Genomic DNA, 25971 nt, shown 5'->3' with positions numbered 1-25971 from the left:
GAAATTGAGATGCTGGCTTCTTGGAAGAAAAGTTATGATCAACCTAGACAGCATATTAAAAAGTAGAGACATTACTTTGCCAACAAAGGTCCGTCTAGTCAAAGGTATTGTTTTTCCAGTAGTCATGTATGGATGTGAGAGTTGGACTATAAAGAAAGCTGAGTGCTGAGAATTGATGATTTTTAACTATGGTGTTGCAGAATACTTTGGAGAGTCTCTTGAACTGCAAGGAGATCCAACCACTCAATCCTAAAGGAAATTCATTGGAAGGACTGATGCTGAAGCTGAAACTCCAATACTTGGCCACCTGATACAAAGAACTGACTCACTGGAAAAGACTCTGATGCTGGGAAAGACTGAAGGCAGGAGGAGAAGGGGACGACAGAGGATGAGATGGTTGGATGGCATCACTGACTCAATGGACATGAGTTTGAGTAAGCTCTGGTGCGGGGAGCGAGCTCCGCCCCTGGCAAAGGTCATGAGAAAGGAGGCTTGGCATATGCAAAGGCGGGATCAAGCCTCAGGAGTCTCCCTGGAAATTCTCAAGCAATCTACCCCCAAAACCAGAGTCTGCCTACTTTCTGCTTTGTGCTTTCACCTACACCTCTGACTTTACGGGGGGCTGTCCCCCACTACCTCTCTGAAAAAAGTTAGCTTACAGCTCCAGTTAATAATTCCTGGGTGTGACAGTGTTTAACCTACAAACTCCTTTGGAAATCCTCTAGCCTGCCTGAATAGGTTTTTCCGGCCACATGTGATTGTTCAGAGCCTCCCAACTGTGAGAGGCAGGAGATGTTCTAAACTGTCTAAACACAGATTCCTTTGAGTAGTTAAAAGATTGATTAGAAATTGTATTGGTGAAGGGTTTTTCACTTGTTGGGCCAATGTTTGCTGCTAAGTCTCCATATCCCTTACCTACTGTGTCCTTGGCGGTGTATTGATTGATATAATGGGTGTATAGAAATGTAAGCAGTTGCCTCAATGTTTGTAATCTTGGACCCTTGAGTTAATTCTTTTCTTGATTGAGCCCACCTCACCTTTGCCCTATAGGAATGCAACTTTCTCCAATGCTTTTGAGGCTGGCGCCTGACTTTAGAATAATCACCTTTAGAGAAAAATAAGTTTCTTAAAATGTTAACAGGCTTCCTGGCCAGAAGATGATGTAAATCACCTAAACTTTTGCATATGATAAGTTTGAAAGCCTGACTTCGATAAGGATCAGGAACTGCTGTCTTTGCATGCCTCTACCCCTTCCCCCATTATCCTCTATGCACAACTTAAGGTATAAAACTGCTTTGGAAAATAAAGTATGTCCTTTTGTTCACCGGAATTTGGTCTCCCCATGTCGTTCTTTCTTTCACCTTCTGGCTGAATTTTTCCTCTGAGGCAGGGAAGCTTGTCAAGCCTACTAATTTTGCCTGGGCTTCTAAGATCCGACCGGGGAGGCCTTAGTGTCTCCTCTCCTTCGGGAGAACGGGAGGACGCCTGCGGCCTTCGTAGGTGACATTAATTCCCTGCTTTGGAATTTTATTCAGCCTCTTTTCTTCACTGAATTTTCCTACTGAGCTATCCTTATTTCAACCGCTTTTCTCCACTAAATTCCCTCACTGAGCTATCCTCATTCTATTACTCTTTATATCCTTAATTAACATTTAATTAAGCAGTTGTTTCCTGATCTTCGCCTACGCCGTCTCTCCTTCGAATACCCTGGATCAGCCGGGGCTGGTCCCCGGCACTCTGGGAGTTGGTGACCACAGGGAAGCCTGGAGTGCTGCAGTCCATGGGTTTGCAAAGAGTCGGACAGGACTGAGTGACTGAACTCAACTGATAATCATACAATAAATCTTGCATTTCTATCTGTGGAAAAAGCCACTTTGAGTCCATTTGTAAATTCATTTCAAGATTCCGTTTTTTTATTTTTGTTCAGTTCCTACATCATGTCTGACTCTTTCGAACTGTAGCACACCAGGTTTCCCTGTCCTTCATCATCTCTCAGAGCTTGCTCAAACTTGTCCATTGAGCCAGTAATGCCATCCAACCATATCATCTGTTTCCCCCTTCTCCTGCCCTCAGCAATGGTTCTTTAGCTTCTCCTTTGAGTAAGTTGCAATATTGATCTGATGCCCTTTTTATTTAATGAGCTAAGTAAAATCTTTGATATGCTCATTTTATAGTCTATGGGGTTGCAAAGAGTAGGACACGACTGAGTGACTTTCACTTTCACCTTCATGCTCATTTTATATCTCTAAGAGAGTCATGATTTTACTATTCTCTTTAAAAATTTCTCTTTTAATTCTACAGTGTGGAAATTTAGAATCAAAGTTGAATATTTTAAAAGACTTCTACTGGTGTGGGTGTTTTTCCATCTTAAACTGCAACAATATATACAAAATCACAACTGTTATTATCTATTAATACCAGTATAATTATCACTGTGATTAAATACACATGCACATAAACACATAAGAAAACTCTGATTTTGCCTTCTGAGAAACAAAGGAAAAATGTTTGATTATTATAGTAGCTTTTTTTGTTTGAGGAATGTAGTGGATGTGGTGATTCCATACATTCATCTTTGGCTGTTGACATTTTATACAGAAGAAATCTACCTAGAGCAAACTTTCATCCAAAGGTGTCACATGAGATGATTGTTAACAGTGAAGACTACTTCACTGTTAAGGCAATATTATAAGGTGGTAAATTTGAATTTAACACAATTGTTTTTATGCAGCACCAGTTGAATCCCTCCTAGCCCCAAGAAGATAACTTTTCCTTTCCTTTATTGAAGCTACATTTCCAAGGCCAGTATCTGTCTGTCTAGGAAAAGTGGAAATCAGAAAGATTCTAAGTTTTTGTTTAAATCTGACTCAGTTCAGATTTTTGCTATGTCACTAGTGATGTGATGTGGCCAAGTTAATGTATGTTCTGACCTCCAGTTGACAAGGAGGTAACAACTGTCAGAACAGCATGGTGGTACATTCTACTTATATATGTGTGTGGCTCAGTTTGTGTTCATTCCCTTTCTCTTCTCATCCCTGATGTTCATAGTTGTATGGAGGGGCATGGCGTCAAATTCAGTGCAGCCTAATCTCAAAGATACTGTGAGTTCTGTTCCAAACTACTACAATAAAGTGAATATTGCAATAAAGTCACATGAATTTTTTGGTTTCCCAGTGCAAATAAAAGCTATGTTTACACTATAGTGTAGTCTCTTAAATGTGCAATAGCATTATGTCTTAAAAGTAATGTACATATCTTCATTAAAAACATTTGTTTGGAAATCGGTGCCAATAGGATTATTCAATGAAAAGTTGCCAAAACTCAATTTGCAATAAAACACATGCAAAATATAATAAAGCAAAGCACAATCAAACAAGTGTGCCTGTAAACATTGTTTTATATATATAAACTTACATGGAAATTCTTGTGAATACCGAAGTTTAACAAACCCTGATTGATTAGAGAGAGGAACAAGAGGAAAATCAATATGCAGGTTATGATACAATGATTTAAACAGGATTGCCTGGTTTATGACTATAAAGACAATGGGTTAGGACTAGATAAGTCAGAGTCTCCCCACTTGCATGGCCAATGAAAGGGACTGCATATGATCTCAATTTCTTTCCAGTCTCAGATGTTGAGTTATCAGCCCCCAACAATAATTTTTTCATTCTCTATCTACACAGCCATCCAAATGCTTGTCTAACAGTTTTATCCCATTTTACTTTACCATTTGAATGCAGAGTTCCAAAGAATAGCAAGGAGAGATAAGAAAGCCTTCCTCAGTGATCAATGCAAAGAAATACAGGAAAACAAAGGAATGGGACTAGAGATCTCTTCAAGAAAATTAGAGACACCAAGGGAACATTTCATGCAAAGATGGGCTCGATAAAGGACAGCAATGGTAGGGACCTAACAGAAGCAGAAGATATTAAGAAGAGGTGGCAAGAATACACAGAAAACTGTACAAAAAAGATCTTCATGACCCAGATAATCACGATGGGGTGATCACTCACCTAGAGCCAGACATCCTAGAATGTGAAGTCAAGTGGGCCTTAGAAAGCATCACTACGAACAAAGCTAGTGGAGGTGATGGAATTCCAGTTGAGCTATTTCAAATCCTGAAAGATAATGCTGTGAAAGTGCTTCACTCAATATGCCAGCAAATTTGGAAAACTCAGCAGTGGCCACAGGACTGGAAAAGGTCAGTTTTCATTCCAATACCAAAGAAAGGCAATGCCAAAGAATGCTCAAACTACCGCACAATTGCGCTCATCTCACACGCTAGTAAAGTAATGCTTAAAATTCTACAAGCCAGGTTTCAGCAATACGTGAACCATGAACTTCCAAATGTTCAAGCTGGTTTTAGAAAAGGCTGAGAACCAGAGATCAAATTGCCAACATCTGCTGGATCATGGAAAAAGCAAGAGAGTTCCAGAAAAACATCTACTTCTGCTTTATTGACTATGCCAAAGCTGTTGACTGTGTGGATCACAATAAACTGTAGAAAATTCTGAAAGGGATGGGAATACCAGACGACCTGACCTGCCTCCTGAGAAATCTGTATCCAGGTCAGGAAGCAACAGTTAGAACTGGACATGGAACAACAGACTGGTTCCAAATAGGAAAAGGAATATGTCAAGGCTGTATATTGTCACCCTGCTTATTTAACTTACATGCAGAGTACATCATGAGAAACGCTGGGCTGGAAGAAGCACAAGCTGGAATTAAGATTGCCAGGAGAAACATCAATAACCTCAGATATGCAGAAAGTGAAGAAAAACTAAAGAGCCTCTTGATGAAAGTGAAAGAGGAGAGTGAAAAAGTTGGCTTAAAGCTCAACATTCAGAAAACGAAAATCATGGCATCTGGTCCCATCACTTCATGGTATGGGGAAACAGTGGCTGACTTTATTTTTCTGGGCTCCAAAATCACTGCAGATGGTGATAGCAGCCATGAAATTAAAAGACGCTTGCTACTTGGAAGAAAGTTATGACCAACCTAGACAGACAGCATATTAAAAAGCAGAGACATTACTTTGCCAACAAAGGTCCGTCTAGTCAAGGCTATGGTTTTTCCAGTAGTCATGTATTGAGAGTTGAACTATAAAGAAAGCTGAGAGCCGAAGAATTGATGCTTTTGAACTGTGGTATTGGAGAAGACTCTTGAGAGTCCCTTGGACTGCAAGGAGATCCAACCAGTCCATCCTAAAGGAGATCAGTCCTGGGTTTTCATTGGAAGGACTGATGTTGAAGCTGAAACTCCAATACTTTGGCCACCTGATTCAAAGAGCTGACTCATTTGAAAAGACCCTGATGCTGGGCATGATTGAGGGCAGGAAGAGAAGGGGATGACAGAGGATGAGATGGTTGGATGGTATCACCAACTCAATGGACATGGGTTTGGGTGGACTCTGGGAGTTGGTGATGGACAGGGAGGCCTGGCATGCTACGATTCATGTGGTCGCAAAGAGTCGGACATGACTGAGTGACTTCACTTTCACTTTTCACTTTCATTCATTGGAGAAGGAAATGGCAACCCACTCCAGTGTTCTTGCCTGGAGAATTCAAGCGACGGGGGAGCCTGGTGGGCTGCTGTTTATGGGGTCGCACAGAGTCAGACACGACTGAAGTGACTTATTAGCAACAGATATCAACATGAATCAGCCTCAGGTATACACATGTTCCCTCCGCCTTGAACCTCCTTCCCATCTCCCTCTCCATCCCACCCCTGTTTGAGTTCTTGAGTAATAGAGAAAATTCCCATTGGTTATCTATTTTACATATGGTAATATAAGCTTCCATGTTATTCTCTTCATACATCTTACCCTCTCCTACCCGCCTCATGTCCCTGCCATGTCCATAAGTCTGTTCTCTATGTCTGAAAATGTGGAACACTTCATGAATTTAGGTGTCATTTTCGCACAGGAGCCATGCTAATCTCTGTATCATTCTGGTTTTAGTATATGTGCTGCTAAAACGAGCTTTGGAATTTTTTTTTTCTTTTGAAAGGCAAAAGTATTGAAAACTTTCTAAGTTTATTAACTTTAACACTTCTTTCTTTTATGGAACACATTGTAAACATCTCAGATCAAATGGAAAGAGAAGTAGGACTAGATAATTATTGCTGTTTTTAGTTCAAAAAGAAACTAAATGGAGGAATGCGAAATTGCTTTAAAGATGTTTTTACTCTGACTTTTTTAAAATCACATCTTTAAGCAATGCATACCAACGAATTATAAAGAAATAAGTTCCCAACCACAGTGTACAAAACTGAATTAGTGTACCAGCTGTTCCCTTTTGGCCTTTAGTCATGACTGAAATTAATTATCCCAACAATAATACAAGGAGTGGGCTTTCAATAGACTTCATTTTGGTATTGTCTTTGGATTCTCAAACTACTGAACTATTAATCAAAATTTTATCAGAGCTGAGTCCCCTAAGTGAGAAAAGCAAAGATTGTATAATCATAGAAGTAAAATTCTTCCCACTGAGCAAAAGAAAGAACTATATTTAATTTCTGATCACTTTTTTAATATCCTCTACATCTACAAGTACATTGGGAATATAGTGAAATCGTAATTAGCCAGTTTTTAAGAATGAAATTCATTTATCAAAAAAATTTAAACAATAGTTCAACTAAAAAAATCAATAGGTCATTTAAGCAAAGTTGCAAAACCAACAGGCCTGAGTGGTTAAATCCCTGTATAGCTTTTAGTAGCCACTCCCAAGTGATGGTTCACAACTTTGAACTAGGCAAAGTTATGATTTCCAAATTTTATCTTTTACTTCTGTATTTCTTAACTTAAAAAAAAAAAGCATGGCCATTTTTTATGATTTCCTCTACTTCTCTAGAATAGAGAAGATTTTGATATCATTCATTCAAATATTGATCTTTGTTTCCCTTTTATGCCTTTAGTTTCTAATTCTGTTTGGTCTATGCTGGGCATCTGTAAGCAGGTAGACCCTTTGGTGGGGCCAGCAATGGTCATTGAACCACATTTTTACTGTTAGATATCAATTCTCAGGAGGTTCAGGAAGTAAAAGTGTCTGTTTCTCCTGGGTTTTGAAATTTGGAGCTTTTTTTCCCCACAATAGCTCTTTCTATCCTCTTTTTCCAGCCCTTTTACCACTTCCCCCTGAGCAGGGAGAGTGAGTGATGAGGTAGAAAGAGCTTTGGGACCACACAGACCTGGGCTTGAGCTAGGTTATGAAACTTGTTTTTTTCAGCTAAAAAAGAAAACAATACATACTTTCTGGCTTGAAGCAAAGAAAATGTATGTGAAACTTTTGACACATTATAGACACTGAATAAATGTCAGTTGTTATTGCAGATAATTCAGACAATCCTTTACATAATGTAATCCATCTTTCCATCCCATGATTGCCAATTCATATCTTATTTCCCACTTGATATTAATTTAATTAGTATTTAATGCAACTTTTCTGAACTCCTAGGAAGTAGTAAAATCTAGTAGTACTAAAGTAATTAAATTCCTGATCAATAAATTATCTTTGGGAATATCTTTTTCATTAACAGAATGAATATACTCACTCATCTTAAACATTGACTGATTATCTGAATTTAATAACAGATTTTGTTGTCTTGAGCCAGAAGTTAATAAAGTTTCTTTTGGAAAGAGAGACAAGAAGAGTTTCTTCTGATATCTTTCTAGATTATAGAGCTGGAAGAGATGTCTTAAAAGCATAGTTTTCCCTGTTGTAGAAATACAAGCCTTCAGTCAGTTCAGTTCAGTTCAGTCGCTCAGTCGTGTCTGACTCTGCGACCCCATGAATCACAGCACGCCAGGCCTCCCTGTCCATCACCAACTCCTGGAGTTCGCTCAGACTCACGTCCATCAAGTCAGTGATGCCATCCAGCCATCTCATCCTCTGTCATCCCATTTTCCTCCTGCCCCAATCCCTCCCAGCATCAGAGTCTTTTGCAATGAGTCAACTCTTCGCATGAGGTGGCCAAAGTACTGGAGTTTGAGCTTTAGCATCATTCCTTCTAAAGAAATCCCAGGGCTGGGCCATAGGAGCTAAATTGCCTACACCTGCAAAACTAACAGTGCTCCATTGTTAGTTCTCCACTAAAGCCAGGGGATCTGACTCTTAGGACCTAGTCATAGGGTTGACCAGGCTTCCCTGGTGGCTCAGTTGGTAAAGAATCTGCCTGCAATGCAGGAAGCTGCCTGCAGGAGACCATGGGTTTGGTCCCTGGGTCAGGAAGATCCCCTGGAGAAGGAAATTGTAACCCACTCCAGTATTCTTGCCTGGGAAATCCCAAGGACAGGGGAGCCTGAAGGGCTACTGTCCATGGAGCCTCAAGAATCAGACATGACTTAGTGACTAAACCACCACCACTACTAGGGTTGACCACAGGCAAACACCATATCTACTATTGGAAGAAAGTTCCCAAGTGTGACCTAGATGAGGGTAGGCTTTAATTCATCTCTGATCCCAATCTTTGTTAAATACTCTAAAATACTGTGTAAACATCCTTCACCTCTGAGAATCAGAGATTAATTTGTCTAATTTGGAAAACTAAAAATTCTGTGTCCTTTTGCTCCTTCAGTTCAGTACAGTTCAGTCATTCAGTCGTGTCTGACTCTTTGGGACCCCATAAATTGCAGCACACCAGGCCTCCCTGTCCATCACCAACTCCTGGAGTTCACTCACACTCACGTCCATTAAGTCAGTGATGCCATCCAGCCATCTCATCCTCTGTCGTCCCCTTCTCCTCCTGCCCCCAATCCCTCCCAGCATCAGAGTCTTTTCCAATGAGTCAACTCTTCGCATGAAGTGGCCAAAGTACTGGAGTTTCAGCTTTAGCATCATTCCTTCCAAAGAACACCCAGGACTGCTCTCCCTTAGGATGGACAGGTTGGATCTCCTTGCAGTCCAAGGGACTCTCAAGAGTCTTGCTTGGGGCTGGTGCACTGGGATGACCCAGAGGGATGGTATGGGGAGGGAGGTGGGAGGGGGGTTCAGGATGGGGAACACGTGTACACCTGTAGTGGATTCATGTTGATGAATGGCAAAACCAATACAATATTGTAAAGTAATTAGCCTCCAATTAAAATAAATAAATTTAAATTTTAAAAAAGCATCAATTCTTCGGCACTCAGCTTTCTTCACAGTCCAACTCTCACATCCATACATGACTACTGGAAAAAGCACAGCCTTGACTAGAAGGACCTTGGTTGGCAAAGTAATGTCTCTGCTTTTGAATATGCTATCTAGGTTGGTCATAACTTTCCTTCCAAGGAGTAAGCGTCTTTTAATTTCATGGCTGCAGTCACCATCTGCAGTGATTTTGGAGCCCAAAAAAATAAAGTCTGATACTGTTTCCACTGTTTCCCCATCTATTTCCCATGAAGTGATGGGACCGGATGCCATGATCTTCATTTTCTGTATGTTGGGCTTTAAGCCAACTTTTTCACTCTCCTCCTTCACTTTCATCAAGAGGGTTTTTAGTTCCTCTTCACTTTCTGCCATAAGGCTGGTCTCATCTGCATATCTGAGGTTATGGATATTTCTCCCGGCAATCTTGATTCCAGCTTGTGTTTCTTCCAGCCCAGCGTTTCTCATGATGTACTCTGCATATAAATTAAATAAGCAGAGTGACAATATACAGCTTATTTTATTTTTACTTTCTTTATTCCTTGGCTGCATTGATTATTCTTTTAGCCAAATTTCATGGCACCTCTGGATACTTGTGAATGTTCTTTTCTTTTTGTGGCCACGAATATTTATATTTCCTTTATTTTAATTTTTAGTAGTGGACTTACAGGTCTTACAGGTACATAAAAAATTATGTTTATGTTTTTACCTACAAACACTCCAGAGAAAACACAGCTATTTCTTAAGGCAAATGTAGCTGTGTATATATGTTTTCGATTTTTCTCTGCACAAAAGGTTAAAATCTTCTATGAGTTTGACAGTTAGCATAAGAAATAAGGATCTCTGTAGTCTACAAAAATATCAACTTCAATGAAAGGAAGATTACTATGATGTGGAACATTCAGGTTATAGTCTTATCTTTTTTTTCTGTGACCTTATTTCTAACATATGGTTTTATATTATTTCTAACATAAGTCATAAAATTTATGTTTATTTAATCAAAAACAAGGTGATTGGTCTTGATAAACTGTTCCCAAACTTGTTCAGACTTCAGAAGTTTTGTAAATCAGTATTATTTTGAGGAATATGGATCTATTTAATTCCATCAAACTAATGGATAATAGATTTTTAATTAGGTTATATAGTAAATCACAACCACTGAAAGTATTTAGTGTACCCATTCAATTAGTCACAAAACAATAGTAAAAGAAGAAATTATAAAATGACCAAAGTTTATAAAAATGATAGGAAAAAATATTTAAAATTCCAAGTATTTTCCTCTGGCTAAATACTTTCTTTACATAGAAGAAAATACCAGAGTCCAATGTTAAATTTCAACACTTTTCCAAAGTGTTAAAGGCTAGGATTCTTAAAAAGCTCTGTTTAAGAACTTCTGGATATATCTACAAGCTCTAAGATGTCTGAAATACTTCTTGTTGGAAGATTGCATCTTCTGATTTTAATTGCTTTTCAGTTGTATAAACTAGGTAGGCATTTTATATCTTATTGTAAATGCTAATTCAAATGGGATAACCACTGAAATGGAAACTTGGTTCAGGTACAAATTATAATCTGGACCAAAGCTTCTGGAACACAGTGATTTCTTCCAGTGCTACTCAGATGTCTCCATGGAAACACTCCTCCCACAGAGAGTAAAGGTGCACCCCAGGGTTTGAGTATTTTGAGGCCCATTATAGGTGCATATCTTTGAATCCTAACTTTGAGAATTATGTAAAAAAAAGTATGTAAAATTTTAAAAATTACTTATCATCAGAAAAACCCCTACAGTTTGAACTGAATTCGGATGGCTGTACTCTTTCTCCTGAGACCCGCTGCTCTGTGGGGGGTTGGGAGGTAGGAGTCCACATCCTCCAATTTGCCATCCTCATCCTGGCTCAGGACTTCTTTTTATCTATCTAGCAGAGAACCACCATCGAAATATCACTACGAGGAAAGAGAAAATTACCATTTGGCTACAGTAAAAATACCTGTAGCCCTGTTACAAACTAATTACCATAAGCAGGGAAAATTAAAAATAAGACTTTGTTAATTGTCAGGGTTTGTGTCCAGATTAAACACTAGACTGCCTGCATTCATGTGTTGATTCAGTTCCTAGGTGACTCATTATGTAACCTTGGGATAGTAGCTTTTAGTGGGAATGGAAATACAATGCAATGGAATGTAATGGAAATGGAAAGTCCATTGTAATGGAAATACAATGTAAATTCTTTTAAACAAGAAGGATATCCTGTTTTGCAATGACTGAATCCTGGGTGAAAGGAACTGGTAAAAGACAAAGGAAAGAGACACAGTTGCAAAAGGATGTTAATTAATGAATATTCTTTCTCAAGGTAGTATTTATGATGTATACCAAGCTGCTGTTGAAATATTTTAACCCTCCTGAAACATTCTGAATATTCAGATAGTTGAAATTACAAATCTCCTGTATTTTGAATTAGATAATTACCTCGAGCTTTCATTTTACTCTCCTTGTTCAAATCAAAACTAAATGTTTAAGATACACTGTCTTGTTTCCAAAAAATGAGAAGGAGAAATGAGGGAAAACTTTGCCTATTTATCTGTTTTGCAAGTTCAAGATTAATTTTATAGACACATAAAGAGAAGAAAGGAAGTATGTCCTAGATTGATATGCCTTCATCACCACCCCAAAGTCTCTTGATTCTTTGGCCTTTTATGGGAACTATCCTGTCATTCATTCCTTCAACAAATGATTTTGAAGTTTCTATGACCTTTCAAAGGACTGCTGTTAGGTACAAGAGAAACAGGTGTATAAGATGAAGTTCCAGCCCTTGAGAAGTAAATGAACAAAGAGTGGGAAAGGGCATATACAGCACCATTAGTAAGTAGTACTACATAAAAAAATAATAAAGCAGGATAAAGTGATAGAAAGTGCCCAGACAAGACTATTCAGAAGAGTGTTCTGAGAGAGTCTTGTTAAGACATGCTATCCTTGACATCAGTGTTGGGAATGATTTCATGGATTTGACACAAAAGCAAAGACAATAGATGTAAAATAAAGGAGCAGGACTATATCAAACTAAAAAGCTTCCACACAACAAAGGAAACCATTGATGAAATGAAATGGAATGGGGAAAAGATATTTGCAAATCATATATCTGACAAAAGGCTAAGATCCAAAGGATATCAAGAACTCATATAGCTTAACAGCCACATAAACAGAAACAATTTGACTTTAAAATGGGCAGAAGATGTGAATAGACATTTTTCCAAGACATACAGATGCCCAACAGGTACATGAAAAGTGCTCGATATCACTAAGCATAAGGGAAATGCAAACCAAAGCATAATGAGATCTCATCTCATATCTATTTGCATAGCCATTATCAAAAAGATAAGAAATAATAAGTGTTATGAGGATTTGGAGAAGAGGGAATACTTATGTGTTATTGGTAGAAATGTAAAATGGTTCAGCCACTATGAAAGGCAGTATGGAGATTCCTCAAAAAATTAAAAATAGAACTACCATTTTGATCCAACAATTCTAATTCTGGGTATTTATTCAAAGGGAACAAAATCACTATTTCAAGAAGATATCTACACCCTTGTGTTCATTGCAACATTATTCAGAGCAGCCCAAACATGGAAACAAGCTAGGTATCCATCAGTGAATGAGTAGATAAAGAAAATGTTGCACACACACACAAATATACACAAACACACTGGAATATTATTCAGCCATAAAAAGGAAGAAAATCCTGTCATTTATGACAACATGTATGGCATTTGAGGGCATTATGCTAAGATAAATACTGTATGACCTCACATATATATAATAAAAGAGAACCATTGACATCAGATAGAGGGAACAGATTGATGGTGACAAAGGTAGTAAGAGTGGGTAGGGGGTTGGGCGAAAGGGGTGAAGTTGATCACAAGATACAGACTTCCAGTTTTAAGTCCTGAGAATGTAATGTAAAAAAGAAAGAAAGAAATGCTCTTTGATCAGCAACCTGAAATAACTAAGGGAGAGAACCTGATGGACATCTGGAGGAAGGATATCCTTGAATCCAGGGGGAAACACTTGGTTTAGTTAAGGAAGAGCCAGGAAACTCCGTGGCTGAAGCAGAGCAATCAGGGAGGCTGGTGGTAGGAGATGAGTATGGAATGGTGGGGCTGGGCAGGCCCTCCAAGGTCTCAGAGGCCCTTGGTGAGGACTTTGGATTTGTTTTTAGAATGAAGAGAAAGTATTGGAGAAGTTTGAAGATGAAAGATGTTACTTTATTTATATTTTAAAAGACCACTTTGGTTGCTGTGCAGAAAAAAATAGACTGTGGAGAAGCAGAAGAATGGAGACAATTTAAGTTGGTGTGTAGAATCTAAACAGGAGATGATGGTGGCTTCAACTGGGCTAGAAGCTGTGGAGATAGTATAAAATGGTTGAACTGGGGACATATTTGAAAGCAGAGTCCACAGAGAAGCTGTGTAGTGGGTTGAATGTTTTCAGTCACTCAGTAGTGTCTGACTCTTTGTGAACATATGCCCACCAGACTCTCTGTCCATGGGATTTTCCCAGCAAGAATGGGTTGCCATTTCCTTCTCCAGTAAGGGATTGAATGGTGGCCCCTAGGAAGATACATCTACATCCTAACCTCTAAAACCTGTGAACATCACTTTATTTAGAAACAAGATATTTCTGGATGGAATTAAGGATCTCTATATAGGATCATTCTGAATTATTTGGTATGCCTTAAATCCAATGACAAGTATCCTTATACAAAAGAGGAGAAGCCACAGACACAGGAAAGAACTGGAGAAGGCCATGTGAAATTGGCAGCAGAAAGTAGAGTTATACAGCCATAAGCTCAGGAATGCTTGTAAGAGACAGTACAGATTTTTTTTCCTATGGCATTTGGGGGACAGGCAACCCTCCCAACACCTTGATTTCAGACTTCTGGCCTCCAGACCAATGAGATATTTAATTCCTTTTATTTTAAGCCACTAAGTTTGCAGTGATTTGGTACATCAGCCCTAGGAAACAGGATGGTAAATTGGATACAGTGTCTGAGGCAAATCTGTAGCTCAGGAAGAGGCCAGGGCTCTTGCCTGTATATTATTACATTGAAAGCTATGGCTTTGAAATCAATCAGCAGGAATCAATGTAGGTAAAAGAGAAAAAGAAAGTGATGTCATTGAACCTAAGGAAGTGTGTAAGGGAAAGAACAACCAACTGTATCAAATGTTGCCAAAAAGTTCAGTGAGATGAGCAACAAGACTCAACCACTAGATCTGCTGAGATTGCTCATGATCTTGTCAAGAATGGTTTCAGCAGCAAGGCAGCAAAGAACTTTAAGAAACTTCCCAAGTTCCCCCTACTGCTGTGCTGCATTTCATGGAATTGCAAAGAGTTGGACACGACTTAGTGACTGAACAACAGTCATCATTATCATGATCATGTGTGTGTGTGTGTGTGTGTCTGTGTGTGTGCAAGCACGTGCTTAGTCACTCTTTGCAACCCCATGGACTGTAGCCCACCAAGCTCCTCTGTCCATGGAATTCTCCAGGCAAGAATACTGGAGTGGGTAGCCATTTCCTTTTCCAGGGATCTTCCTAACCCAGGGATTGAATCCAGATCTCTTGCATTTTAGGCAGATTCTTTACCATCTGTGGAGAAGGAAACGACAACTCATTCAGTATTCTTGCGTGGAAAATCCCATGGATGGGGGAGGCTGGTAGGCTCCAGTCCATGGGGTTGCAAGCAGTCATATACAACTGAACGACTTCACTTCACTTTTACCATCTGAGCCACCAGGGAAGCCCCATCATGATCATACCTATTGTTTATTGAATGTTTACTATGTGCTAAAGAACCTGTGTTGAATGATGTAGAAATGTACATATGTAATCTTATCCCTTCATCAACCTTTAGAAGTAAGTTTTCTTCCCATTTTACAGATTAAAAAATTGTAATCAGCTTTGGCACTTAATACTTTATTGTAGTTAGGACCTCTAATATCAAATGATTCCATATCTAAGATCTAAAGCATTTTACATTACTTTTACTTAAGGAATTGTTACAATATCTCTTGCTAGAGAGATGGAGATATATTCTCTAATTTTCTTCCGTTTCCACTTGGGATTTCTATAACTCCAGAGTAAAGATATTGAAGACTAAGGTACACCTGAAATTTTTAGTTCTTTACTTTGGAGGTGACATAACTGACAAGATGTAAAAACCCACAAGGAGAAAATAATGTTTGGAGTAATTATTATGTATCAGGCATTGTGCTAACTATTTTATGTGCATGAATTAAAACATCAAATGCCCAATGAGGCACAGAATGTTTAAGTGATTTAGCTAAGAACCCATATCAAATAAGAGGCAAGGCTAAAATTTCAATCCATGTTGGTCTAGTTTTAAAATCCATTCCCTTTACCACAAACTGCTTAAATAACCTACACATTGGGATATTGATTGTTACCATGAGAAGAGAGTACAAAATTGGGAGGGAAACTATAATGGATCTGGTCTTATCCTACCTTTCTAGATTTTGTTTATGTTCCCTTGCTGCTACTGCTGCTGCTGCTAAGTCGCTTCAGTCATGTCTGACTCTGTGTGACCCCATAGACGGCAGCCCACCAGGCTCCCCCGTTCCTGGGATTCTCCAGGCAAGAACACTGGAGTAGGTTGCCATTTCCTTCTCCAATGCATGAAAGTGAAAAGTCAAAGTGAAGTCGCTCAGTTGTATCCGACTCCTAGCGATCCCATGGACTGCAGCCTACCAGGTTCCTCCATCCATGGGATTTTCCAGGCAAGAGTACTGGAGTGGGGTGCCATTGCCTTCTCCATATGTTCCCTTATATGTACCTTATGTTTTAGATAAATGCCTTACATTTTCCTGCCTGTTAAGGTTTTACTCACCATCATTCCATTTGCTTTAATTCTGTTTATTCTTGAGATACCAGTTCAAATATTAACTCCTACATGTAGTTCTTCCTTGATCTCTTGGAGAGTTTCTCTTCCTCTATAGTCCATAACTCTCTTACAGAAAATATCCCTAAGTGACTTGTGCTGAGATTATATGTGTATATGTGTATATATATACACACACATATTTTATCTCTATTCTAGTCTGTAACATACTTTTGAGGCAAAGAATGTCTTCTTGAACTTTGCTTATTGTCAACAGTATCTTTTCTTTAAATGGTACTCAATTTGTGGACTTTGTTATTTTGAAAAAGCTAGGAAACTTATAAGTTATGATTAAATGCAATCAAGCTTTAATGGACAAATTTTCTTATGGTGTTTATAACCACAGGGTCAGCCCTTTCAGCTCACTCTGGTAAAAAGATTATACCAATGACTCCCAAATTTTAATGTGCATAGGAATACACAATGGACCTTGTTAAAATGAAGATTCTGATTCTGTAGGACTTGAGATTCTTTATTTCTAACAAGATCCCAGATGATGGCAATGCTGCTGATTCACAAACCACTTTTTTGAGTAATGAGAGATTTTTAATCCTAATGAAACACAGTAAATCATTGTCAACAATTAAGGATGTTTCATTTACCTGACTAGGTAATACCTTACTTTGCAGACAGGCTAGGCAAATTACTTCTTGTTCCCAAGGCAACACATTCTCCAAACTTATACCTAGACAAGGAAAAAGAACAGGTTATCTTTAATTCACTGAGCAGATATTGAATTGCTACCTGGAGGACTTTAAAAAGGAAAAAAAAAAAAAACTTTCTCCACTGACTTAGCACCACCTAATTTATGTGTGCACTGTATTTTAATCTTTGGAATAAGAAAAATTAATTCAATTTGGAAAATTCTTAAAATCTTGGATTTAGGTTGCTAATACAATTTTATGAGTAAAAATGATTTGAAATTTTAACATGAGGTAGTGTTCAGGAATAGACACTAGGTACTATATGTTTCTCAATTTATTCTTGGAAAAAGGATAATTGAAGTCTGAAAAGTTTCCTTGAATACCAAAATGCTTTTAAGCCTGTTCTTTTTAAGATAAGTGATTCTGGAAAATAATAGTCTTTCTCAGGAATCAGGCAGATTTCTTTTCCTTGGCATTACCAGTCTAGTGACTAACCAAGACTTGGAAAGCATTTTGTGCTGCTCAATGGAATGCAATAATATATAAATATATTGAACAAAAACCTAGAAAATATTCGGTAGAAACATCTTTATCTCTTGCTTCTATTTTAATTTTCTCTTTTTAAAAATTATCCTTATATTTAGGACTTTGGTAAGGTCATGTACACACTGCTTTATTTAAAACAAATAACAAACAAGGCTCTATTATATACCATATGGAATTCTGCTCAAGGTTTTGTGCCAGCCTGGATGGGAGGGGGCTTTGGGAGAGAAGGGTAAATGTATATGGATGGCTGAGTCCCTTTGCTATTAACCTGAAACTACAACATTGATTATCAGCTATCAGTTCAGTTCAGTTCAGTCACTCAGTCGTGTCCCACTCTTTGCGACCCCATGAATCGCAGCACGCCAGGCCTCCCTGTTCATCACCAACTTCCAGAGTTCACTCAGACTCACGTCCATCGAGTCAGTGATGCCATCCAGCCATCTCATCCTCTGTCGTCCCCTTCTCCTCCTGCCCCCAATCCCTCCCAGCATCAGAGTCTTTTCCAATGAGTCAACTCTTCTCATGAGCTGGCCAAAGTACTGGAATTTCAGCTTTAGCATCATTCCTTCCAAAGAAATCCCAGGGCTGATCTCCTTCAGGATGGACTGGCTGGATCTCCTTGCAGTCCAAGGGACTCTCAAGAGTCTTCTCCAACACCACAGTTCAAAAGCATCAATTCTTCAGTGCTCAGCCTTCTTCACAGTCCAACTCTCACATCCATATATGACCACTGGAAAATCCATAGCCTTGACTAGACGGACCTTTGTTGGCAAAGTAATGTCTTTGCTTTTCAATATGCTATCTAGGTTGGTCATAACTTTCCTTCCAAGGAGTAATCGTCTTTTAATTTCATGGCTGCAGTCACCATCTGCAGTGATTTTGGAGCCCAGAAAAAAAAGTCTGACACTGGTTCCACTGTTTCCCCATCTATTTCCCATGAAGTGGTGGGACTGGATGCCATGATCTTCATTTTCTGAATGTTGAGCTTTAAGCCAACTTTTTCACTCTCCACTTTCACTTTCATCAAGAGGCTTTTTAGTTCCTCTTCACTTTCTGCCATAAGGGAATATGGGGAATCGGCTATACCCCAATACAAAATAAAAAGTTTAAAGTTAGGAAAAAAGAAAAAAACATTAGCGGACATCTAAACCAAGAATTCTGAGAATTCTTCATATAGTTTTTCCTAGTTCTTAAATGTAAGAGGTTTTAAATATATATATTTTGAATTTTTGAATATGTAACAATGTTTAACATAGTACTTAAATATCAATATGTGACATGTTTTCAAAATACATAGAATTACAATGCTTCAATCTCAGATTTGTAGTTATGAAATTATGAGAGTCTCAATAAAGATTATCTAGGATGATGGTTCAGTTCAGTTGCTCAGTCATCTCCAACACTTGTGAACCCATGGACTGCAGTACGACAGGCTTCCTTGTCCATCACCAACTCCCAGAGCTTACTCAAACTCATGTCCATTGAGTTGGTGATGCCATCCAGCCATCTCATCCTCTGTCATCCCCTTCTCCTCTTGCCTACAATCTTTCCCAGCATCAAGGTCTTTTCCAATGAGTCAGTTCTTCACATCAGGTGGTCAAAGTATGGGAGTTTCAGCTTCAGCATCAGTGCTTCCAATGAATATTCAGGACTGATTTCCTTCAGGATTGACTCGTTGGATCTCCTTGCAGTCCAAGGGACTCTTAAGAATCTTCTCCAACACCACAGTTCAAACACATCAATTCTTCGGTGCTCAGCTTTCTTCACAGTCCAACTCTCACATCCATACATGACCACAGGAAAATCCATAGCCTTAACTAGATGGACCTTTGTTGGCAAAGTAATGTCTCTGCTTTTGAATATGCTATCTAGGTTGGTCATAACTGTCCTTCCAAGGAGTAAGCGTCTTTTAATTTCCTGGCTGCAATCACCATCTGCAGTGATTTTGGAGCCCCCCAAAATAAAGTCTGACACTGTTTCCACTGTTTCCCCATCTATTTCCAATGAAGTGATGGGACCAGATGCCATGATCTTCTTTTTCTGAATGTTGAGCTTTAAGCCAACTTTTTCACTTTCCTCTTTCACTTTCATCAAGAGGCTTTTTAGTTCCTCTTCACTTTCTGCCATAAGGCTGGTGTCATCTCCATATCTGAGGTTATTGATATTTCTCCCGGCAGTCTTGATTCCAGCTTGTGCTTCTTCCAGCCCAGCGTTTCTCATGATGTACTCTGCATTGAAGTTAAATAAGCAGGGTGACAATATACAGCCCTGAGGGACTCCTATTCCTATTTGGAACCAGTCTGTTGTTCCATGTCCAGTTCTAACTGTTGCTTCCTGATCTGCATATAGGTTTCTCAAGAGGCAGGTCAGGTGGTCTGGTATTCCCATCTGTTTCAGAATTTTCCACAGTTGATTGTGATCCACACAGTCAAAGGCATTGGCACCATCAATTAAGCAGAAGTGGTTGTGTTTCTGGAACTCTCTTGCTTTCTCTATGATCCAATGGATATTGGTAATTTGATCTCTGTTTTTTCTGCCTTTTTAAAATTCAGCTTGAACATCTGGAAATTCTTGGTTAACGTACTGTTGAAGCCTGGCTTGGAGAATTTTGAGCATTATTTTGCCAGCATGTGAGATAAGTGCAATTGTGTGGTAGCTTGAACATTCTTTGGCATTGCTTTTCTTTGGGTTCGATCTCTGAGTTGGGAAGATCCCCTGGAGAAGGGAAAGGCTACCCACTCCAGTGTTCTGCCCTGGAGAATTTGATGTACTATACAGTCCATGGGGTTGCAAAGAGTCAGACACAACTGAGTGGCTTTCACTTCTTTGGATGCTGGTAGCTGCTTAAATTCAAATCTGTCTCTCTACAGATGCACTATAGCCACACAATTAGATCATTTGTGTCACATTGGAGAAAAATTCTGTAAACTTTACTTTTTTTTTTCTGATTTGAGCAAACTAATTTTATTTTATTTATTCATTTTTTAAATCTTTTTATTAAGAACAATTTAAAATGACCCAGAGGGATGGTATGGGGAGGGAGGAGGGAGGAGGGTTAAGGATGGGGAACACATGTATACCTGTGGCAGATTCATTTTGATATATGGATTTTAAATTGTTCTTTAAACTTTACTTTTAAAGTGAGACTAATCATGCAAGAGCACTATAGTTGGCTCTGGAGCTCAGGACAAAGTGAAGTCAATAGGGAATACACAGAAGAGAGGTGAATACAGGTTGGAATTGGATCAGGAGAGGGAGGGTATGGGGAGGGAGGATGGAGGAGGGTTCAGGATGGGAAACACAGGTATACCTGTGATGGATTCATTTCAATATTTGGCAACTAATACAATACTGTAAAGTTAAAAAAAAAAAAAAGTGTCAACTAGGGCTCACCTCCAGAAGTAGATTATCCACTTTAAGTCAGAAAATACTGGAGATATAACTAAGCCCTTGTAGGTCTGAAAAAGACCGACTAAAGACTCAAAAGGAAGGAATTCAGGAAGTGTATGGAATTAGAGGCAGCAGTCTTGAGAAGTTATTCCCAGCATTTGAGAAACATTTCCAAAGGTGGCCATAACAACTCTCTCATCCTTCATGCCTTTTTTTACCCCCTGAAATGTTGATTTTGCATTTTCCCCACTAAGAGATGGAGTTTCAAATCTAGGTTCCTACTGTGACTTTCTGTAAGATATAAAATTTGGTAAAAGCAAGGTTACATAACTTCTGAGGCTAGGGCTTAAGAGACCTTGCAGCTTGCATTTGTGACCTGTTTGGTCTCTGAGCCATCCTGTGAAGAAGCTGAACTACCACACTGGAAATTACATGAAAAAAAAAGGATGTAAAGTTGAAAGGTCTTGAGAGGAAATAATTTCTGGAGAATAAAGTGGCACAAGGAAGAAAAGATACCACAAGGAGAAAATGCTCCCAGTATTCCAGTCATTCTAGTAGGGGTTACCAGAACCATCTTGACTCCTCCATTCTATATTGCATTCACATGAATGAGTCCAGTAGATATTATGCAAAGTATAGACAGGCTATCCCAGGGGAGTTCTTCTCAGTTAATTTATAAAATCATAGGCAAATATTATTTTAACCATTAAGTTTTGGGGGTGATTTATTATGCAGTCTTGGATAACCTTTACAGAAGGGTAACACCTTCCCTGGGAAATATCAGATAACCTGAATGTTTGGTGGTGAAAGGAAAAAAAGAGTAAAGATAAAATATCCTACTAAATCAACACAGAATTGAAGCTAAGAAAAATACAGGATATCAACAACAACAAAAACGGTGTCTTTAAAAACTGCACTCAGTGTAGCAACATCAGAGAGCACTCATAAAGTAAGAAACAGTTACTCATCTAAACTCCCCTCTTGCTATTCTAGTTTGGGAAAAAAGTAAAAAGAAGGTCAAAGTGTTAGGTCACTCAGTCGTGTCCAACTCTTTGTGACCCCATAGATTGCAGCCCACCAGACTCCTCTGTCCATAGAATTTCCCAGACAAGAGTCCAGGAAAATGAAACACAAATAAACGTGAACAGAAAACAAAAACAAAAGACACTACACATTTAATAGAAATCCCAATAATTATAAAGAAGAAAATGATTATCAATATATTTTGGTGTGTGAAAACCTAAAAGAAAAATATGAGAAACATAAACACTAACACAACTTTCCAAAATGAATTTAATGTCATTGAACAAGTAATTTCTGATATGAGAGAACAGCACAAATCATAAGTTCAAAGTCTGAAAATATTAAATGGAAAAGCAAGAGGAAAATGCAAATGGATTATAAACAAACTCGGACCAAAAATTGAAGAAAAATACAAAATATCTCAGGAATGAATGCTAAATTATAGGGTGACCAAAGGAGAAGAGATATGCTCAAAAAAATAGCAAGGTACAGAGGACTAGAAGGGAAAAAGATTTAAAAAATTAAACTATAATAAACATATGTGATAATATATTCAAAACACTGGGGCGGGGGAGGTCAAACAAAAATAGATTAAAGACCTAAATGTAAGACCAGAATTTATAAAACTCTTAGAGGAAAACATAGGCAGAACACTCGATGACATAAATCAAAGCAAGATCCTGTATGACCCACCTCCTAGAGTAATGGAAATAAAAACAAAAGTAAACAAGTGGGACCTGATTAAACTTAAAAGCTTTCACACAGCAAAGGAAACTGTAAGTGAGGTGAAAAGACAACCAACAGAATGGGAGGAAACAATAGCAAATGAAACAACTGACAAAGGATTAATTTCCAAAATATACAAGCAGCTCATACAACTCAATACCAGAAAAACAAACAACCTAATCAAAACGTGGGGAAAAGATCTAAACAGACATTTCTCCAAAGAAGATATACATGGCCACATAGACTATGACAAACGAGGCAAGGATACATGATGGAGAAAAGACAGTTTCTTCAATAATTGGTATTGGAAAAGCTTGACAATTACCTGTTAATAATGAAATTAAAACATTACTTCATACAATATATGCAAATAGAAGCAAAATGGATTAAATATATTAGTATAAAAAAATGAGACCATAAAACTCATAGAAGAAAGTATAGGCAAAACATTCTTTAACATAAATTGTAGCAATATTTTCCTACAACAAGGCAAAAGATGCAAAAGCAAAAATAAACAACAGGGACCTAAAGCAACTTAAGAGTTTTTGCACAGCAAGGGAAAACATTAATAAAATGAAAAGAAAACCTACCCAATGGAAGAAAGTACTTACAAACGATGTGACTGACAATGGGTTAATACCCCAGTTATACACACAACTCATACAACTCAGTATCAAAAGAATAAACAACACAATTATAAAATAAAAAGGGCAGAAGACCTAAACAGACATTTTTCAAAGAAGGACATACAAGATGGCCCATCTGTGTGTCCTCTTTGAAAAATGCACATGAAAAGATGCTCTGCTATAACTAATTATTACAGAAATGCAAATTAAAACCAGAATAAGGTATTGCCTCACAATGGTCAGAATAGCTATCATCAAAATATCTACAGATAATAAATGCCAGAGAGAGTATGGAGAAAAGGGAACTCCCTTAAACTATTGAAATGTGTGTGTATGTATGATGCAGGGAACCCAAAGCTAATGCTCTGTGACAACCTAGAGGGGTGAGATGGGAGGGATGTTCAAAAGAGGGGAGACATATGTATACCTATGAAAGATTCATGTTTTTGTGTGGTAGAAACTATCATAACATTGTAAAGTAATTATCCTCCAATTAAAAATAAACTTTTTTAAAAAGAGTTGGTTCTTTGAAATGATCGCTATATTAATAATTGACAAACTTTTAACTAGTCTAACCAAAAAACCCATAAAACATAAAAGGCAAAGGACCCAAATAGACAAAATTATAAGACAGTGGAGCAGAAGGATGTGAGCTCACCCCTTCTCATAAAAACATCAAAATCACAACTAACTGCTAAGCAACCACTGACAAAAAAGAAAATGTTAGAACCTACTAAAAAGAAAATAATGCTGGACCTACAAAAAAAGATAATCTACACCCAAAGACAAATAAGAAGTCACAAACAAGCAGTAGGAGGGAAACCATCAGAATAAAATCAAATCTCATACCCACTGAATGGCAAGCCACAAACTGGAGAAAAATTATACCACAGAAATTCTTTTGCATAAGTAAAAGTCCTGAGCCCCACATCAGCTCTCCAGCCTGGGAATCTGGCAATGAGAGGAGGAACTCTCAGAGAATCTTGCACTGAAGGCCAGCAGGGTTTCATCGCAGGAATTCCATAGGGCTGAGGAAAACAGTAATTCCACTCTTGGATGATGACACAGGATTTGGTGCAAACCAGGACAGAGGAGAAAAAAAGCAGTGACCTAATAAGAGATGGAATCAGACCTACATGCTAGTATTTGAGGGTTTCCTGCAGAGTTGGGTATGACTTTGGCTCACCGTGGGAACAAAGGTACTGGCAATGGCATCCAGAGAGTGTTCATTGGTGTGAACTGTTGTGGAGGTTGCCATTTCCCCCACAAGACCTAGCCCCACCCAAAAAACTGTAGACCCCAGTGCCTTGACACTTCAGGCCAATCAACAGGGTGGAATACAGCCCCACCATCAGCAGAAAGTCTTCTTAAAGTCTTCCTGAGCACAGCCCTGCCCACCAGAGGGAAAAGACCCACTTCCAACCCACCAACAGGTGGAACCAGGCCCTCCCAACAGGAAGCCTACACAAACTTTTAAGACAACCTCATCCACCACAGGGCAGACAGCAAAAGCAGCCTGGGTAAAGGAAAATGCAATCACAAAAAGAGGCAAAATGAAACTGCACAGGAATATGTTCCAGATGAAAGAACAGGATCAGTTCAGTTCAGTCGCTCAGTCGTGTCCGACTCTTTGCGACCCCATGAACTGCAGCATGCCAGGCCTCCCTGTCCATCACCAACTCCCGGAGTTCACTCAGACTCATGTCCATCGAGTCGGTGATGCCATCCAGCCATCTCACCCTCTGTCGTCCCCTTCTCCTCCTGCCCCCAATCCCTCCCAGCATCAGAGTCTTTTCCAATGAGCCAACTCTTCACATGAGGTGGCCAAAGTATTGGAGTTTCAGCTTTAGCATCAGTCCTTCCAAAAAAATAATTAAAAGTAAAAATTCCATAACCAGAGAGACTCCCACATGAACGTGTTAGTAACACTGTTGACAAGTTAAGATGCCTGTCCTCCCAGTGATGGCAGCAGTAGGTTTGGGAGAGGGGATCTGCCTGCATCTTGGTTCAGGGAGGGGCTTCCCCCAGTTCTGGCCACTTGGTTGAAAGTAAATGACCAAAGACGACCCAGAGGAAGCATCCCGGGCGTCTTAGGAGGCCTTGGAGAAAGGAACATTCCCAGACAGGTCTTTAGAGGGACAGACCACACAAAACTAATTAAAACAATGTATCACAAAGAAAATGGATTACTCTCTTTATAACATGAAAGGAGGATTTTAATGCATGGTTACAATTACTAATGTACTCTGCTGTGGGACATTAATAAAGTTGCTTTTTTTCAGGCTAGAATGTCGTGATGCCATAATCAGAACATGCTCTTTTAAATTCCTTCAGCTTCCAAATGCAAATTCATCATTGGGTTCACTTCTAATAATTGCAGCGTTTCCTGCCTTGGGCTTAGGAGAAGCCTGACAAAATAGTGTTTGCTTAGGCAATAATTCAGACTTACCTTACTTATGATTACTATAGCGATTACTATAACTACAAGGTATAATTTTACTTTATTTAAATTTTATGAATTTGAATGTTTTTTACACTAACTTTTCCCAATAAAGTCCACTATGAAACCAAAACAAACAAACAAACAAAGAACACCCAGGACTGATCTCCTTTAGAATGGACTGGTTGGATCTCCTTGCAGTCCAAGGGGCTCTCAAGAGTCTTCTCCAACATCACAATTCAAAAGCATCAATTCTTCAGTGCTCAGCTTTCTTCAAAGTCCAACTCTCACATCCATACATGAACAGTGGAAAAACCATAGCCTTGACTAGACGGACCTTTGTTGGCAAAGTAATGTCTCTGCTTTTCAATATGCTATCTAGGTTGGTCATAACTTTCCTTCCAAGGAGTAAGCGTCTTTTAATTTCCTGGCTGCAATCACCATCTGCAGTGATTTTGGAGCCCCCCAAAATAAAGTCTGACACTGTTTCCACTGTTTC

At 38.8% G+C, this 25971-nt stretch overlaps 1 pseudogene; it reads right to left on the bottom strand.

Annotated features, from left to right (window-relative positions):
• Positions 1-5882: 5882 nt before the first annotated feature.
• Positions 5883-5982, bottom strand: LOC138988376 (U6 spliceosomal RNA; annotated as a pseudogene).
• Positions 5983-25971: the final 19989 nt, after the last annotated feature.

The sequence above is a fragment of the Bos mutus genome, chromosome 6 (assembly GCF_027580195.1).
Source record: "Bos mutus isolate GX-2022 chromosome 6, NWIPB_WYAK_1.1, whole genome shotgun sequence".
NCBI lineage: Eukaryota > Metazoa > Chordata > Mammalia > Artiodactyla > Bovidae > Bos > Bos mutus.
The sequence above is the reverse complement of the archived record's forward strand: the minus strand, read 5'-3'. Positions and strand labels throughout refer to the sequence as shown.